Source organism: Canis aureus, chromosome 37, assembly GCF_053574225.1.
Source record: "Canis aureus isolate CA01 chromosome 37, VMU_Caureus_v.1.0, whole genome shotgun sequence".
Classification (NCBI taxonomy): Eukaryota; Metazoa; Chordata; class Mammalia; order Carnivora; family Canidae; genus Canis; species Canis aureus.
In genome coordinates, this window is record NC_135647.1 from 13112332 (window position 1) to 13132378 (window position 20047).

The 20047-nt window shown below is 41.9% G+C and overlaps 1 pseudogene; it reads left to right on the forward strand.

The window, feature by feature from the left end:
• Positions 1–14526: 14526 nt before the first annotated feature.
• Positions 14527–14954, forward strand: LOC144306787 (large ribosomal subunit protein eL31 pseudogene; annotated as a pseudogene).
• The last annotated feature ends 5093 nt before the right edge of the window (positions 14955–20047 follow it).

Genomic DNA, 20047 nt, shown 5'->3' on the forward strand with positions numbered 1-20047 from the left:
TTTTTTTAACACCACGGTTGTAAATCCTTTTGGAGAGCTTCAAAAAGACATTCACTTCCTTCCGATTTGATCATTTAGTACATTTGGCAGCTGTTGAGTTTCATTCTCTAACGTGTTTTCAATGGAGATGTACATAGCGTGGCTTGTTTAATATAATTTGTTGTTTATGCTCCAGCATTCATGGTATTATCTGCCTAAATGTGCAAAGAGGGGCTGAGTGAATAGCTGTTTTTGTTTTTCTTTTCTTTCTTTTTTAATTTTTAAATCAGCAAGGGTTTTCTGCATCTTGCAAAATGTAATCAGTACTGATAGAGTTTGCACATTTCAGCAAAAGAATGATACTCCTTCAGATCTCTCCAAATAGTCCCCAGACCTCCAATTACTACAGTAAAAGTAAGACAGGTAAAATCTCAGCATAATAAATGCCACTGCAAAAGAAGCTTCTGCTCAGTAAAGCAATTTTCCTGTCCCATGGCAGAGACCAAAGAAATGAAACGTTTGTCTGACCACAACACGGTTTGCACAAAGACTGTCCATCTGTAAACTCCTCAGGACCCATGGACGTCTCTGATTTAAGTGTCCAGAGTCGAGTTCATCACACTCCCCTCAATTTAGTCTTCTCACTACTTTCCATCTTAGTCGTGGCCACCATGGGGCTGTGTGATCCCCACATCCAACAGCCAGAGGCCATCACCAATCCTATCAGTGTTTATCTTCTGAGTCACTTTCTCTCTGCTTTCACAGCCAGAGCCACCTTCTGACACCAGGGAGCCCTGGGCACTTTTGCCTTCATGGACCCCTACTGCCATAAAAAAAAATATTAAAAATTATGTGCTATCACTTTGTTCATATAAAGACAGATAAAATTCAAGTTGAATTCATTATTATATGTTCATCATTATTATATTCATTTTTGAATTCTGATTTTAAGATAAGCAAATTAAGCACTTTCATGAACCACTAAAATGTGCTGTGGGCCATGGGCGCTGTGCCTCCTGTGCCAAATGGCTGAGCCGGACCCACTCCTGGCCCTGGCCCTCACCTGTCCTCCTCTGATGGTCAGTTGCCTACTCTCTACCCGCCTACTCTTGGTAATCCATTCTCCAGCTGCAGCCAGAGGACCTAAATATTCAAATTTGCATGCAATTCTTCAAGGCCTTGCATTGCTTTTTTCATTTTTTTTAGGTTTGCTGAGATATAATTGACCTATAGTGTAAGTTTGAGGTATTCATACTAGAGACTTGATACATGTTGTGGAGTGATGACCACAATAAGATTAGTTTACATACTCAGCACCTCACATAGTCACAGTTATGTGTGTGTGTGTGTGTGTGTGTGTGTGTGTGTGGTGAGAGCTTTTAAGACAGACCCTCCTAGCAGCTTTCGAGCATACGATACAGCATTGCTAACTACAGTCACCACGCTGTACGCACTTCACATCCTTATTCAGCTTAGAACTCTTACGTTTATGCCATTTGACCACCCCTTTGACCCACTTTACTCCCCCACAAACTGCCACACACATCCACCCCTGCCCCTGACAACCACAGTCTGTCCTCCGTGTCCCTGACTCTGGTGTGTTTAGAGTCCACATATAAGTGAAGTCATACAACATTTATCTTCCTCTGTCTGACTAATTTCACTCAGCATGGTGTCCTCAAGATCCATGCATATTGCAAATGGCAAGATTTTTAAGCTTTTAGGCTAAATAATATTCATCTCTCTCTCTCTCTCTCTCTCTCTCTCTCTCTCTCTCTCTCTCTCAACTATTTGAGCACAATTGACACACAGTGTTACATTAGTTTCAGGTGTCCAAATTAGTGATTCAACAACTCTCTACATTGTGCTCTGCTCACCACAAGTGCAGCTCCCTCTGTTACCAGACAACACTATCACAATTCCAATGAGTATATTCCCTCTGTCGTGCATTTTACTCCCATGACTTCTTCATTCTATAACCAAAAGCCAATCTCCCCCACTCCCCTTCACTGCCCTCCCTTCTGGCAACCATCAGTTCTCTATATTTGTAGGTCTGATTCTGTTTTTTGTTTATTAATTTGTTTGATTTTTTTCCCATTTTTTTCTAACTCATTTGTATTTTTGGTTGTGATTCCCTTTCCAATTTTGAGTAGCCATCGAATGGATTTGTTTGCTCTTTTGCAGGTTTGTTTGTTTTCTCCTTCCTACCTGAATGCCATACATCATCATGCTTTGATTGCGGTGACTCAGGGTTCCAACAAAGACAGATGCCTTCAGCACCTGTTCTTCTAAAAGCAAGTTTAAATCATTTCCCTCCTCATAGGTCTAAAATCTATGCTGCTCTAGGAAACAGAGGAGAACGCATCCCACATCGCATGATGCTTTTGCAGGATAAGTCTTAGCGTAGTGTGACCATAGACCCAGACTGAATGCTATGCACATTTGGTCCACAGATTTGGGCTGGTCCATGAACTATCTGTCACTATCTGCAATAAGTATAGAAAGCGGGAACAGGAAACTTAGAAACTTTTGTTTGAAATTTGACGTTACCATAGCATCCAAGTCTGTGATCTTGTATTTTATAAAAGCAGCAGTCCATGGCATGGTGGAAATAAAAAGTGCTGACCCTTCACCACAAATAGTGTGAGAAGCCCCAACTGAGTTCCCAGCCAATCAAATGTAGAGATGGTTCAATCCATCTATAGAACAGGCTGTGAGCTTGAGGACTGTCGACATCACATAACTTTCTGGAAAAACTGTAAACCTGGGGTAACAATTCCTGATGGGTAGGAGTCATAAGCCCTTGCGTATGTTTCTGTAGAAAAAAAATTCTGTTTATGGAATAATGGACATTACCCCAAAGTTATGTAGGATAACGCGGTTTTGAAATCAATTTGTCTTCTGTCTTTGCAGCACACAAATGGAGCTGCTCTGCAAGGAAAACCTCATTCACTGGTTAAAAAAAAAAAAAGGCAGCTGTACCAGAGGAGGGAGTAATAGGGGGAGCCTGTACCAAGTCAGAATATACCTCATTGACACTAAAGCTGATTGATGAGCAAGGAGCCTTCTGAGTCCAGAGGAGAACAAAAGGAAAACGAGATAGACAAATGGTACCAGGACACATGAGAAACCGTAGGTGTGACACAGATTTGTATTCTCTTGCAAGGGGGAGATTAGGGTCTTTAAAGACCGACAATTGTTGACAGTTCAGTTGACATAAATTTTACTAATGTTCATGGAAATGTACTAGAACAATTTACCAAAGCCACTTGCAGCTGTTGAGTTAGAGTGAGACAGGAAGCCATTGTAGGAAGAAGAACCCACGAGGTTTTGTACTCTTGAATGTGAACAAATGCATATTTTAAAACTGCTGTATACACAGAGTGTCCCCCAGTGTGCCAATTTTTATTTTTCTTTCAAGTTATTCTTTCAAAGCATAAAAAACTACAGCAGATTTTGTGATTCCAGAAAGCCTTCTCAAACTCTCTGCTTTCTCCGTTTTAAGACTGTGCTCCTTGGGCTCACAGGCTTTTATTTCTAACAATGTCATATATTTTTTTAGGAAATTATGTTCTTTCATCCTTCCTCATGATGCTAGAATTAGACATTCTCATCTGGGGTGAGTCATAAGAGTCACAAAATATTCTGGAATGCCAAGGCTTTGCTTTCAGCTCTGGAGTGACAATGCCAAGGGCATGTAGAGTTTCTACAGATAATGGGTCGAATATAAAGAGCATGAAAAGTCAGCCTTGAAGGGCGTGAGATGCAGCTCGTGACATCTCTACGCTGCTGCAGCCAGTGTTTGCAAAGCAAGCCAGAGAGTTGGTGGTGGGAGGGAAATACCTTCATAGATGAAATATCTCCTGTTGTAAAGGAGGTAACTGGATGGCTTTCCATCCAGAAACTTCTTCAAGTAGCTGAGCAACACAGATTGTTCCTGAAGGCTGCTTGTGGCAATGGGGATAGTTGCAAATAATGGTTGGGGCACTCAGAAGCATTCAGAAAAGACAAGGTAGGGCTTTTTAACAAGCATGAAAGCTGGAAGAGAAGGAACCCAGCATTGATAGAACTCTTGAAGGATAAAGATAAATTGTATTTTATATAAAAGGTGACTTGTGAAATCCTGGGCTGGCATCTTGCATGAAATGACTCTGGATGAACGAGAGAAAGGACAAGGAGAGGAAAGCCCCTGGTGACTAAAGTCTCTCTCTACCTAGGGATCCAGCAGCAGAATGGCTCTGATGCCATAGAATACAGTGTTTTCACCAGGGTTTGTCCACTCCAGGTTGTCCAAGCTCAGTGTTTTACTTAGTATTTTCAGCTGACCCTCTTGCTGTGTATTAGCACCATTGCCCAAGATGACCATGGAAAATAGAGGCCATGGAGGTTCATGGAATAACAATTCTTAGAACGGTCTTGTGTAGACAATGCTGAAGCTTCTGTGCTGGCTGAGGGGAGTGTGACTTGTGCTTCCCCAGGCCACACTCCACTCCCCCCACTGCAAGCCTGTAGTTTCACAGTGACAATGATTTTTGAATCCAGAGCCCCATATAGACCAGCCCCTGGGATCCATTGACCCTAAGCCCCCTCGTTGGACCCTAACCAGCTCATCTACTCATGGCAAAAACAAAAATCAATAACAATAAAAAGATCTCTGAAGTTTTCTACCAACTTTTGTCATTACTTCTGAGACACTTCTGCTCCTCCCTTAGGGAGCTCCTCCCTGCTCCAGACCCTTCCTTGCTGAAGCCTCTTTGATCTTGCTCTCCATGTCCCTTTTCCCAGATGGATCCTTTGAATCTCTTCATTATTCTTTGGGTCAAGGTATGTGGTTACTCCTTCAGAAGTTCCAGAGTCACTTTTCATGAAAAGTCATTCCTAGCGGCTTCTCCATATAATCCATAACCATTTATTGAACACCTACAGTATATCAGAGCTTTTGGCAGAGGCCAAGCTCTGGTTTCTACCCATGCCTTATTTTTTTAAATTTATGAATATGCCAAAGCTTTAATGCCACAGCCTAAGCTAGAGCTCAAGACCCCATGGCTCCAATGGAAACATAAAAACCATAGAAGGGAGGCTAATGGTTGTCTAAGTCTGCAAGGGCTGCCATAACAAAATACCACAGACTAAGTGGTTTAAACAACAAAAACGTAAGTTCTCACAGGTCTAGAGGCTACAAGTCCAGGACCAAGGTGTCAGCAGGGTTGGTTTCTCCTGGGACCTCTCTCCTTGACCTGTAGATGGCCACCTTCTCTCTGTATCCTCACATGACCTTTTCTCTATGCACAAGCATGCCCAGTGTCACTTCGCTTCTTATAAGGACATCAGTCCTATTGGATCATGGTACCACCCTTATGACCTCAATTAACCTTAATTATCTTCTCAAAGACCTTATCTCCCAACACAGCCACGTTGGATGCTAAGGCTTCAGCATATGGACTTGTGGTGGGCAGGGGAAGGGAGCACACAATTCAGTCTGTAACATAAGTAAGTTTTTTTCTGCAAATAGTAGGTACTCAGCTCTTACATTGTGTTGTCCAGAGGAAGAGTGTCTCCGGTGTCTATTCTGGAGCTCAACTGGGACCCAATTTCAACAGTAAACACAGAAATTATGTCCAGTTATGTGCATCAATTCAAAGACAACTACTCTCAAGCTCAAAAATTGGTTTAAGATTATGTGGGTCTATTCTGCCCAAGTTAATTACTATGTAAGAAGTACCAACAGCATGCATTAAACCAGGCTATATTATTGCAGGGCACACAAGGCTTTTACATGCTTATTATCATTGGCAATGACATTGACATCACTTCCCTCTTTTGTTTATCCAGAGCACAGTGAATGAACAGGCACTTAGCGTTGCCTAGGCCTTAAGTCAAAAGTCTTCAAGGCCACCAAAATGCATCAGAAACTAAAATGCCAGGACACATGTGAGGCTCAGTGGTTAAACATCCATCTGCCTTTGGCTCAGGTCATGATCCCAGGATTCTGGGATCAAGTGCCACATCAGGCTCCCTGCAGGGAGCCTGGTTCTCCCTCTGCTTATGTCTCTGCCTCTCTTTCTCTGTGTCTCTCATGAATAAATAAATAAAATCTTTAAAAAAAAAAAGAAACTAGAATGCCTCCACCTTGTTTTATGAATCCCAGGGCAAGGTAAGCCACTTCTGCCTATGCTGAGAATTGTAAAAATCCAGATGTTCCAGAAAATATAAGTAAACAATAAATAAATGTTGTCACCCTTGAAATCAGCTCTTACCTGCCAACTGCATAATTACAGCCAAGATTCACACTTCAGGGAACCCCAGAAAAGGAGTTTCTGCTTCTTGTTACTCCTCAGTGTTTGGTTTGGTTTGATTTGGCTTCCACTTTTCTTGACTTATCACGGCTTCCAGCAGCTCTCCATCCTCTTCTCTCAAAGATTTTCCATCTTCCTTTTCACAAACTTAATGTCTCTCTGCTTTCCACCCCCAATCCTCTCCAGTCTTTGCTTTGAGTTCCTGCCTCCTGCAAGAAAATCCCTTTCGTCTCCTTCATGTCTCCCTCTACCCTCCCCACTGAGGCCCTCAGAGGCAGGTTCCTTCCAGAAAACCTGAGTTGATGTCTTAAACATACCTTTAGGAAGTGCCTTCTTTGCACATGAAGGTGCTTCTGGCAAGAACCAAGCATTGTCCATCATCTAGACCTGGAAGTTTCCATGAAAGCCTGCCCCTGAAATTGGAGAGGAGTACTGGGCATTCTCTTTGCAGAATTCTTTCATCTCAGAGAATTCCATTCTACAAGCACACAATGTTAGGTTGAAGCAGATCAAGCCTCAGCAGATGCCTTTAATAACTGTGTCTTCCCTCACAAGGGCTGTATGTTTGCAACTGATCAGACTTTTGAAAATAGAGATGTGCTTTGGTCTCCCTGATGCTCAGTTTCACAGTTTTAAACCATGAGCTCCCTTGTTGTTGAAGTTGGGTATCTATGGACCTGGTACCAGGACACTTTCTATCCATAGAGACAGAATGACTGGGGTTCCACTACGGGAATATATTACCTCTGCCTTCCCTGTGAGCCAGCAGCCTGACTCATCCTCAAACCCCAGCACTTGTGCAGAACGGAAGATGTGAACATGTGGAATGAGACTCAGGACTAGATAAACAAGTGTTAAATGACTAGAGAAGCTGAAGTTTCTCCAATAATGATTGTTAAGCTACTCTGATAAGGAAGTCTCAGACCAATTCTGGCCATTAAATAAATGCAGTAAAAAAAATAATAATAAATAATAAAAAAATAATAATAAAAAAATAAATGCAGTAACCCTAGAGTCAGAAGCCTCAAGAATGGATTGATTTAGTCCTCATAGAAGAAGCTTAGCCAATTGAAGGGGATCCTTGGTGACCTTGTCATCAGCAGAGTGGGGAGATATTTTTAAGTAAGTAACAATGATTTGTACAATTTGTATAGCAAGCAAACACAGTCAACTAGCAGAGGCATTGTACTTAGGTGTGAGGCAGATAAACTGCTGCCTCTAAGTAGAAGTTTCCAGAAATTACTCAAGACCAAAATTGACCTGGTGAATAAATATGACAATTGTCTCAATACCACAGCAGCTTTCAGGCAAAGGCCCAGAAGGATGTCCTGATGACTGAGCTGTTTGGGGGAGTTGCAGGGCATACACACATTTGTCTTCCTGTGGCTTGAGTATGATATAAACACAAATCTTTTTGCTAGAGAGAAAGGGGTTTGGGAGGTGGTCCTCTAAATGCTGGTTGACCCGAAAGGAGAAGTTCCTAAATGTGATGCCCAAAGTAACAGGAGGAAAAATAACTCTAAGAAGATAGAAGTGAAAAGAATGTCAAGAAGCTTGTGAGTGAAAAACACATCATATGAGGGTAGAAATGCACCCAGCCCTTAGCACGGTGTCTGGCACAAAATACTTACTCCGTGCGTGTGACTGAAAAAGCAAAAATCTAAATGAGTATGTGGAAAAGGTTTAATCCATTATATGTATCAGGAGTAGGTTCCTTCCACAGAAGGTGTATCTGGAGCTTCAGAAGGAAGCAGCATAAACATATCATAATGCACAGGCAAATAAACCTGGAAGGAAGAGACTCATCGTGGTAGCTGGAATCTCCCCAACTGGGGGTGGGGGCAGCTGTGGGTACACATAGCACAGCCAATGGGAAGTAAAGGAAACATGACGGGCACCTTTTCAGCATTCCCCAGACATCCTGAGAGCTACCCAGTGTATCTGATTCAGATGTAAACAGATAACATCCACAGGAGAGGCAAGCTTGAGTTTGGGGTAGAGGCAGTGTTTTCAGCATTCCTTCCACTGAAATCCATGACTGGGAGTAAAGGAGCCTTTAAGAAGTAAACAGTTGAAGTTACTGTCTAGAGAATACTCAAGAGTTCTCCATTTGAGGGTGAACATAGTTTTCACTCAGGACGGTACAATATTTACTTTGTAGGCCGACAGTGCAGTCCTGCTTGCTGCCCATCAAACACCAGTTTTGTGACCCTGCAGTCACAGTGACAACCAACAATTGCCACAACACAATTCCAGCTGCCTACCTGGGGAGTAATATCCAGTTGATTAGTAATGGATTCTCCTCAGGAACTCAGCTTAGTCTTCTGGATCATAGTCTGTTGGACTAAAATGATAGGCTTTTGGAAAAGGTAGGGTTTATCCTGTTAAATATCGGACTCATCTAGTTAGCAAGAGGTGATAATGTGTTCAAGATAACTTTGAATGATACTCAAGTGCAGAAAAGAGAAAAACTCAGACAAGCACTGTGTCATTGCCCAGCCAAGTTTGCTCCCTTCAAATGTTCACTCCATCACAGAACACCTACCGAGTGCTCAGAGTTCATAGACTGAGGTCCTATCCGTTTCACTTGCTTATGCCCTACTTCCATTCCAGGCTTGGCTGCCTCATTTCCATCCTTTGATGGAAGATGCTTTTCATCTTCCTCTCTGGCTGGTTCTCCTACTTCCATTCACTGAATAGCCAATAGCCAGCTCTCAGCCATGGCTTGGTTTTCTGGCTACTGCTTTCGTACTCTTCCTTCATCATGGCAACCCAGGCAGATCATCATGGAATGACCACTGTGACCAATATAGCCCTAGAAACCCCCAAATTTGGACAGAGTCCTTCAAGGCAGTCCTCTCCCAATCTTGGTTTAGTTTTGGTGGCACAGCTAAAACAGGACACAGAATGAACAAAGAGTAGTAAAATGGGCTCCCAAGTATTCTCAGGAAAGAATAGAGAAGAAGAACATTTAAAACAATGCTTATAGCTTCACAGTTCATATGCCAGAAACCAGAGTAAGAGTCATAAGATAAAATTCTAAGAATACGAAATAAATGTGATCTCATGGGTTCAACTGAATCGGTGGCTCATGGAACTAAAAAGTCTAGGGGTAGATCTGGTTTTATTTTTATTTTTTTTAAAGATTGTTTTTTCATTTTTTTTTAAGATTTATTTTTATTTATTTATGATAGACAGAGAGAGAGAGAGAGAGGCAGAGACACAGGCAGAGGGAGAAGCAGGCTCCATGCCGGGAGCCTGACGCGGGACTCAATCCCGGGACTCCAGGATCGCACCCTGGGCCAAAGGCAGGCACTAAACCACTGAGCCACCCAGGGATCCCCTAGATCTGTTTTTAAACGAGGTGAATCTAGGTCCCTGGGTGGCTCAGTCAGTTGAGAGTCTGACTCTCAGTTTTGGTTCAGGTCATGATCTTAGGGTCGTGAGATTGAGCCCCACATGGGACTCTGTAGTGAGCATGGAGCCTGCTTAAGATTCTCTTTCTCACTCTTAACTACAGGAAACAAACAGGGTTTCTGGATGGACAGTGGGTGGGGGGATAGGGTGACTGGGTAATGGGCATTGAGGAGGCACAGAATGTAATGAGCACTGGATGTTACATGCAACTGATGAATCACTGAACTCTACCTCTGAAACTAATAATACACTATATGTTAATTGAATTCAAGTAAAATGATTTTTTAAAAATAAAAAAATCTTCCCTCTCCTTCTGCCCCCTCCCTCTCCCTTTCTAAAATAAACAAACAAGGTGGATCAAGGAGTTCAGTCAGTAAAATGGGTGTAAACTGTCTTCGTCTGGCTTTCTTCTGTGTTGTCTTCATTCTTTAAAAAATTTCTACCCTGGAAAGTGATTGAGATAGCCACAGAAAGAACAGTTTGCCTTCTATGACCTTCAAACACAGTGTAAATAATTCCTGTTATTCAACGATTTCAGAAAAAGTCCTGGTCCCTCATTCTTCCTGTTTAATATGTTACATATGCCTGAACTATTCACAAAGCTCAAGAGTTTGAAGCACTGTTGTTGGCTCCTAGATAGCCAAAGGTGGGAAGGATGGCTCCCCAAAGGAGAGCCAGAATGCTGCTATCAAAACAAGAGACTAGGAAGTCCGAGTTACCAAAAACAACAGGTGTCTGGGACATTGGTCAGGAACTCTTGACTTGGGTTTGGTAGTACAATTTTATTTTTTACTTGTGTTTTTGTATGTATATGTGCCCATAAGCTTTCTAGAACGTAAATTCCACAATCTACAAAGGCAGCAATTTTTTAGTACACTACTGCATTGCCATGTTCTAGAACAGTGCCTAGCACATAGTGGCTTCCCCCTAAATAGCTAATGAATATATGAATATGGAAATCCATGAATATGAAGGGAGAGATCAGAGGAGAGTGTGCAGGTAGAGACTCTATGCTATGCTGCAGACTGCCCTGCTGGATAGAGGACACCACTAATGCTTTCCTAAAATCTGCCCATTACTAGTGATGGATTTAAACTCTCCAGATAGGTGCTAAAGACAGTACACTAGCTGCACGGTTTCTTTGATTTATTTTGCTAATAATTTCATTTTCAGAAGGTAGAGAAAGTTGTGTCCCTGAGAAATGCCTCTGACCAAATAGTAAGAACCATTTAAGATCAAGCGAGAAAGAGATAAAAACTTTGAAAGACAGTGGTCATATCATCAAAGTTTTAAGGGTATTGGTAGACATTCACTTCAGGTATCACTTCTAAAAATGCAGATATGATGATTCAAAATTTCACAGTGACACATAAACAAGATTTATCTGGAAAACTATGAATAAAAAGAGCAGTGAATGGAGAATACATATGCCAGATATAAAAACCTATTCCAAGACAGTAACAAAGAAAAAGTATGAGACTACCTCAAAACAGACAGACACATCAATGGAACAAAATAGAAAATGTAGAAATAAATAAAAATGCATCCATAGGTGACATTTCCAGTGAGTGAGGAGAAAGTGGATTACTTAATCAATCGTGTTGAAGTCACACAGAAGCCATCTTGAAGAAGTAAAGTTGGATCAATACCTCACACCTTATACTAGATAAATTCCAGGTGTAGAAAATCGAAACCCCAAAGTGGTAGGAAAAAGTTTAAGGGAATTATTTAGTGACTTTAGAATAAGAAAGACTTTTCCAACTGTGACATAAGATTCAGGGCCCATTAAAAAAAAAAAAAAAAAAAAAAAGATAATACATTCCACTATGGAAAAAAATAAAATAAAACTTCTCCATGCAATAAATGTTATGAGCAAAGTCAGAAAGACAAACAGCAAATCAGGAAAACTTTTACTTCTTCCACCATAGACAAAATCTCAGTTTCCCTGATAGATAAGTTCAAATTAATTTTTTAAAAGACTATCAGGTCATTCAAAAGTGGGCAAAGGATATAAGCAGTTCACAGAAAAGTAAATACAAAAAGGCTCTTCAGGACTCCTGGGTGGCTCAGTGGTTGAGCATCTGCCTTCAGCTCAGGGCATGAGCTCAAGGTCTGGGAAGTAGCCAGAAATCTGCTTCTCACCTCTCCCTCTCCTGCTCCCCCTGCTTGTGCACTCTAAATAAATAAATAAATAAATAAATAAATAAATAAATAAATAAAATAAAATCTTTAAAACTGCCCTGAGATACTATTTCTTGGTCAGTCAGATTGGCAAAGATCCAAAAGTCCAATAATGTCCAGAGTTGGTAAGGCCTGAAGTATATAGGGAACTCATTTATCACTGGAGGGGAATAAATTGGAAGGCTACAAAGGTCAGTATGGCAATATCTATTAGAATTACAAATGTGTCTCTCCTTTGACCCAGCAATTCCATTCCAAGACCTTTATCCTACAGTTATACCCACATATATGCAAAGTGATGTATATACAAGATTATTTGTCACAACGTTGTAGGAGCAAAAGATTGGAGACTTCCTAAATGTCTATTAAAAAGGGACCCAGACAAGGCAATATTATTCAACTGTAAAAAAGAATGAAAGATCTCCAAACTGTACTGATGGTTGAAAAAAATTAAAGTGTGAAACGATGTGTAAAGAAGAGGAGGGGAAATACATATTTACATTCTATTCAAGTGCATAAAAATCTCTGGATGGACCTTCAAAAAAAATCAGGTCACTAAGGCCAATTTATATTCAAGGAGAGAGGAATCAGATTCTATCTTTTGATGGGAGGAAAGACCTATCTAAAAACCACACTTAGTTTTTATACTGTTAGAATTCTGAACCACATCATTCAAATATTCAACCAAATATAATTCAAATATTAAATTAATCATTTTTTAAAATAGCCTCCACCCCCAGCTTAGAGCCCAATGTGGGGCTTGAACTCACAACCCAAAATCAAGACCTAAGCTGAGATCAAGAGTCGGATGCTTAACTGAGCTACCCAGAGGCCCTAAAATCAGTCATTTCCTGAAAGTGAATACTTATGGGTTCACTGGTTGCAGTGGTTTGTTTTCATTAAAAGAAAATTCCGGGATCCCTGGATGGCGCAGCGGTTTGGCGCCTGCCTTCGGCCCGGGGCGCGATCCTGGGGGCCCGGGATCGAGTTCCACGTCCGGCTCCCGGGGCGTGGAGCCTGCTTCTCCCTCTGCCTGTGTCTCTGCCTCTCTCTCTCTCTCTCTCTCTCTCTCTCTCTCTCTGTGATAACTATCATAAAATAAATAAAAATTTTAAAAAAATAGAAAAAAAAATAAAAGAAAATTCCAATTTTCTTCAGAATTTTTTGCAATTTAGGCTTGATTTCAGCCTAAATTGGTTACTTGTGGGGATCCTAGCTAAACCAAGCAGACAGAGAAAGATGTTCTACATATGGTAGTTAATGATGAGGTAGTTGTTATGCTCTTCTTTATACTCCTTTGTAATTTTTAATATTTCCTCAATGAGCAAAAATTACTTCTATAACTAGGAAAAATGTTATTTAAAATTCATGATTTTTTAAAAATTCACATGTTACTTAAAATTCATATATTGCATATTGGCCTTGTCTTCCAATGAAGGTCAATTACTAGAAAAATATTACTTTTGCTGATGTAGTGCTAAGTGGAAGGATGCTAGTTGGAAAATCTAAATAAGAATCATCGTTGTCTCTATTTAAGAAAGGAAGGAAGGAAGGAGGGAAGGAAGGAAGGAAGGAAGGAAGGAAGGAAGGAAGGAAGGAAGGAAGGAAGGAAAGAAGGAAGGAAGGAAGGAAGGAGGGAAGGAAGGAAGGAAAGGAGGAAGCTATGATGGACGGATAGAAATAGAAGAGCCAGCAAAGGCTGAAGTGAGCATGGCTGCAGAGGTTGCAGAGTAAAGTCACTGGGAGCAGAAAAGAGCCAAGAAGAGATCACCAAAAAAAGGATGCTGGGGACCTAATGTAGTAGATATTAGATACGCTTAGCATGCCATATATTTTTAAATGGAATGTTATGATGTTTGGCTTATATGTGCATTTCTTCTCAATTTCTTTATGAAAGCATCAGTAATTTTGCATGTCTGTATATCTATATATCAGAGCCCCAAAAGAAATTTAGCAGAAGAGGAGCCTAGAAGAGACCTTCAGCTAGGGAAGGTCACGCCCAACAGAGTCACTGGAAGTGTAAGCAAGCCAGCCGGCCTGAGTATGAAGTGACACATAGGGAGGGGCAGGAGATATGCTAACAATAGGCGGGAGACATCGTGGGGACCACTGTGCCCTGTAGGACATGTGGACTTGACCTCATAGCTTATGTGGAACCGCCAAAGAGCTTCAAGTGGGCATTTCTTACATTTGTCACTAAGACTGACTGTGTGGCTGCAGCTGGAGGACAGCTCACAGTGGTCAAGATTGGAGACAGGGAGACAGATCAGACTTTTATTTTACAACAAACCTCATCCAGGTGGTGGATGAAGAAGGCAGAGTAGAGTCATGGTGCAAGGGTGAAAGAAACACACCGGTGTGGGAACTTTTCAGAGGATAGAATCAGCAAGCTGTAACGATGGGTTCAATTGAGGTCAGATGAGGGAAGGGTGTTAGGGATGCTTCTTAGAATGGATACTGTTGACAAATGAGAAAAAAAGACAAAGCATATTTAAAGAAGACCAATTGTGTATGCCTTGCTTCTATTTCACTTTCTGTTTCTTTATTGTGCAACAGTATGAGTTTGGTTCTGAGGTTACATTTGCACTTTTTATGAGGCACACAGGTAGAAATGTTTAAGAAGTGGTTGGGTCTTCCTTTCCAACTAGGGCCCGGCAGAATGGCTCCCGCAAAGAAGGGTGGAGAGAAGAAGAAGGGCCGTTCTGCCATCAACCAGGTAGTGACCAGAGAATACACCATCAACATTCACAAACGTATCCATGGAGTGGGTTTCAAGAAGCGTGCCCCTCGGGCACTCAAAGAGATCCAGAAATTTGCCATGAAGGAGATGGGAATTTCAGATGTGCGCATTGACACCAGGCTCAACAAAGCTGTCTGGGCCAATGGAATAAGGAATGTTCCAAAGCATATCCACATGCAGTTGTCCAGAAAACGTAAGGAGGATGAAGATTCACCAAGTAAGCTCTACATGCTGGTTACCTACGTACCGGTCACCACTTTCAAAAATCTACGGACTGTTAATGTGGATGAGAACTAATCGCTGATTATCAAATAAAGGTATAAAACTGAAGAAAAAAAAAAGTGGTTGGGTACCTGGCCTACAGTTTGGAAAAGAAGCATAGAAATCATTAGGATATAGGCAAATAAGTGCTAGAGAAGAGATGGGTTTGCCCCTGGAATATCAGCTCAGTAAGAAGGATGCAGACTCAGGCATGATGCCCTTGGAAAGTGATGTTTGGAGATGCAGATGTGACTCTAGGGTGTATGGCTGGCGTGACTGATTGCCTGATGACCCCACTATTTAAGTCAGGCACCTTCAGTTGCAAAAACAGAGACTCCCTCAATATATCTCAAGAAAAGTGGGGTTTATTGGAAAAGTCAGTTGACCAGAACCTTAGAAGATGAGGCAGGTCCAGGGGTCTCTGTCTCTCTCCAACCTCATTTCTCTCTGTGCATCTTCTTCATTGTCTCAGTACCAACCAAATTTATGAGTTCTTTTTTAAGACTAACTACCCCAAGATTTAGAAGGTGTATAAATGTCTTGAAACCATAAGCCAGATGACATATATGTATTCATTTGTACATTTCTCTGGGAGGAAAGAGTCCACACCTTTATGACCTTCTCAGAGTGATCCCAGACACACAAGAAGCCTTCAGACCTCTTCCTCATCTGTCTCTCTCCCTAGGCAGAGGTAAGCTTTGGCCTACCTCAGCCCCAACTCAACGTGATGATATCCTTTCACTTTCCAGACCTATTACAAATTTTATAATTCTTTTCACTTTTGTCATTTCAGATTGGTCTAGCTTTTTTGCATTAGGCCAAAGATGATAGGAAGGCTGCTCCTGAGTCAGGATGAGCCAGCAAGGGGGAGCAGTGACAGATGTAAAGCCAGACTCCATAAGTAGGTTAGGTAAGGGAGTTACCCTTAAAAAAAAGACAGTAGAGCCAGGATGGCAGCCACTAAGAAGAAATAGCTTCTGTATCAGGCACATTGGCTAGAATGATCAACCTCTGGCTGATTGAAATGAGCTGATATTAAGCTGGAAAGAAATCACTGATGGAATTCTACAGAAATTGTTCCTCGCCATATCTTTTCAACACTTTCTGCCAGTAAGAGCATATCAAACATGAGTATCAAATCTGCATTTATCAGAAAGCTTGGAACAACATATAGCATATTTGAATACAGACCTCAAAAAGAGCTTGGCAAATTGGAGTGACAATCTAAATCAAAGACGATTAGATTTGGGGGAACAGAATATAAAATACCATATTTAGAATCACTGAAATCAAACACACAACTGCAACATCAGAAAGAAGAGGCCTAACTATATGTTCACCTATAGATTCAAATAATCTCTAACTAATTTGAGCCACTAGCATAAAATGATTGCAAAAAAGAAAAGAAAATGTGTTGTATTAATAAATGTCTAAATGCCTAGATCCAAGTATAATGGCCTGTTCGTCATTGACTAGCTAATATCCGTCTACATGTAGATCTTGGTTCCTGGGGTCATAATTTTGTTTAATGTAGTAAGATTTTTCTTCCTTAGAGCAGTTTTAAGTTTGCAGCAAATTTGGGGGATGGTACAGAGATTTCCCATACGCCCCTGGTCTCCCCCCTGCCCACGCATTGCCTCCTCCCTTCCCAACAGCCCCCAGAGTGATAAGATGACTAACATCAATGAACCTACGTTGACATATTAGTACCACCCAAGACCCAGAGTTTACATTGCAGTTCATTTGTGGTGTTTGCACAATCTAGGGGTTTCTGGGGCCACATTTTGAGAGATACAGTGAGCACCACAGACTGTGCTCCTTAGACTGGCCTGCCCGGCTCTGATAAGGATTTCTTTCCTCCTAATGCTCACCCATGCTCTATCCCTTCTGGATCCTGAGCAAATGATACCTTTCCTCCTGCATCTGGGCCACTTCTAGCACTTGCCCTCCAGTTATGTTGGAGAGATCACTCCATGTCCTGGACACAGCCTTGGTCTTTGCTATCACACACCTCACTCTTCACTCGGAAACAGACTCCTAGAAGTTCTAGGGAGCAATCATGAGGGCTGACTGTTTAGTCTTTATGGTACCCACACATAAGAAACTGAGGCAAGGAATCAAGTCTTGAAGTAAGTGATTGGTACGGTCAGGGTTCAGACTCCACATATTTGACCCTAAAGGTGTGTCAAGCCCCAGTCCACCTTTTTTGGTTCCTCTGTGAGCTATGCCAGTGCAAGATCCCAGAAACCATTTTGAAACAGCCTGTTCTGTCTGCTTGGAATTCTTGTTTTTCCCCCATGCAAGTTGTCAGCCCCTGTTTCCTCCATCCACCAGACCTCAGTGTCTGTCTCTCTGCCCTTCCCTGCTTCTGCTCACCCTCCCTCACATACAGAGTCAACTCAACAAAACGTTTTATTTTTATTTTGGCACCTCATTTGGGTCTGTGAATCTTGAAGTTGAAGAATACTGCAAGACACAATAACCTTCAGTTACAGCTTGGAAAGGACGGGGGTTTGAGGCTGTCCTTGGATGAGCTCATCACGTAAGTCTGCGTAACCCATACATCATCAGTGAGATCAACTCACTTCCAAACCCAGCTGTGAATGTCCAAAGACTGGTACATTTCTTTGCACATGGGATAAAATTGATCCACATCAGAAACTGGGTAAACTGCCTATGTGGGAACCATGCAACAGACCAAACAAAAACAGACAAAATCCTCTATAGGCACAGGCTCGTCAAGAAGAAACTCCAACTTTTGAAGAAATCACAGCTTGGGGACCTGGGTGGCTCATTCTGTTAAGTGTCCAACTCTTGACTTCACTCAGGTCATGATCTCTGGATCCTGGGATCCAGCCCATACTGGATACATACTGGATACATACATGGAGACATTGAGCTCCATACTCAGTGTGGAGTCTGCTTGAGGATTCTCTCTCTCCCTCTCCCTCTACCTTCCCCCCATCTCATGCTCTCTCTGTCTCTTTCTTATTCTCTAAAATAAATAAATAAGTCTAAAAAAAAAAAAGGAGGAGGAGGAGGAGAAGGAAAAGGAGAAGAAATCATAAGAGTATTGTTTGAATTTCCCAAACTGTATAGGGGGAGCTGGAGGCAGAAGTGAGGCCAAGTCATGCAGGAGAGTAAGGGCCAGTCAGATGGAGCTGGCATAGCCACGGAAGCAGTAAGATTTGAAAAGACCAAGTGTAATATCCAACAGAGCCAAATGCTTATGCTGGGTAAATGAGACTCTGGGGTAGACCAACCCTTCTTCTGACAGCAAAGAAACAGGGCAGGAGTGCCGATCTGAAGCAAAGCTTTAGCCAGATCCAGGGTTGTACGGGTCCCATGGGACAGGAGGCCAGCCTCAAATGGCAGAGCCTATAAACTCTGCATAGTCACTATTCCCTTCCTCAAACCTACTGGCAAGGCCAAGTATACATTTTCTGGCTAATGATCTATTAGGATGCCAAACTAAACTTCATTTTCTGTTTGAAAGATTTTTCCATTTCTGGCTCTAGCAGAAGCCTTGGCAGTTTCACCCAGAGTTCTTCTTACACACAGTAATAACAATTAACCAAAAGCAACTATGTGCCTTAGGGTATCAGAGCCCCATAGAAGGTACAAATGAGTCCCAAGGCAGCCAGGGAGTCAGGCGAGGGGCACATCTGCTCATTTTCCCTTCCAAAATAATTGCAGCACTAAGATCCTATCCATGCTTGCCAGGAAAGCACTGCCCAGTAACTGGCTGTGGCCAGCAGTGACCACACATCGTTCACCACATAGCAATTCAGGATGATGTCCCATACAACGAACAGTACATACATTGAGTTGTAATGCACTTCAGACTCTTATGGCTGATGTGCACTTAAGTAAAAGTTACAGTCACTCTTGGAGAGCATAATGAAAAGTTGGTCTTTTTTGAAGGGCTATGAACTATTAAATTGGTCCAATAACATCTCTCCCTGAACCTTACCCCACTACCCACCAAGTCACAGAGGGGACACAGGTTATGTGTTATGTTACTCCTCCAGCCAGAGGATGACATCACTCATGCCCCTGTAAAGAGGCCTTTCAAGCTTTTCTCCAGCATGAGCCCCTTTCCTTTCACACAGTCTCTTAAAAAAACATGCTATCAAAAAAAAAAAAAAAGAAAGAAAGAAAGAAAGAAATGCTATCCACACTATCACTGCCAGGCAATCAATCAAAAAGTCTAGTAAAATGAGGAACTGTAAAAAGAAAAGAAAGATTGATATGTACAATCAATAAACCTTTTGCTTTAATCTAAAACCAAATGTACATTAATTGGCCAGTCTTTCCTTGAGCCAACAATGCCTGATTTCCCTCTGACCACAGTCAACTAGGAAAGAAAGAGAAATGTCACAACATTCCCACAATTAGTTCCCTGAATAATCGGAAGATGATCCTGGCTGAGAAGTCACCTGAGGGTTTAGTTCATCCAACTCCTTCAATGGAATTGAACATGATGTATAATTTTTATCATTTTACAGATAAATAAAACGAAGTCCAACCAAAGGTGTTAGCAAGCCCAGGAAAACCCTATCTTCAGTGTCTCCAAAAAGGGATGTCAAGGATGAACAATGATCTACTCTCTAGAATTCTAAAAAGATTCAGAAGTTAGAGTGTCATTGAAGGCAGGAGGGAGGCAGGAGACTGGAAACCGAAGGATTGACTGGAAGTCATGACAGGCAAGATCTCCCAGACAGTTCCACTGGCTTGTCCAGCCAGGCAATTGATCTCCATCCCCACCCACCAAGTGGTGCATGGGTCTTATTTGAGAGGCTCCAAACCCAAACCACTGGGTATGTTGGAGGGCAAGGGAGTGCACCCTACTGACATCAAAGCATTGGGTAAAAGCCCACATGCTGAACCCTGAGACCCTACTGCCACCTCATCAGCTGCTCAAATCTGAGAAGGTTGGCAGCCATGCAGTTACCCTAAGAAACTGGAGTGTGACAGGAGGGAAGGATGTGTGCTAAGACCCGGGGGTTCAGAAGGAGCTACAACTGGACAAATGGGGAGAACAGTGAGCCATGAGAACAGTGATGTGGGCAGAGCCAAAATAGGGAACTTGAACCTCATCTTCTAGCCTAGAAGGAATTGCAGAGGGCTCTAAGAAGCAAAGCAACACGATCACATCACCATTTTAATGAGA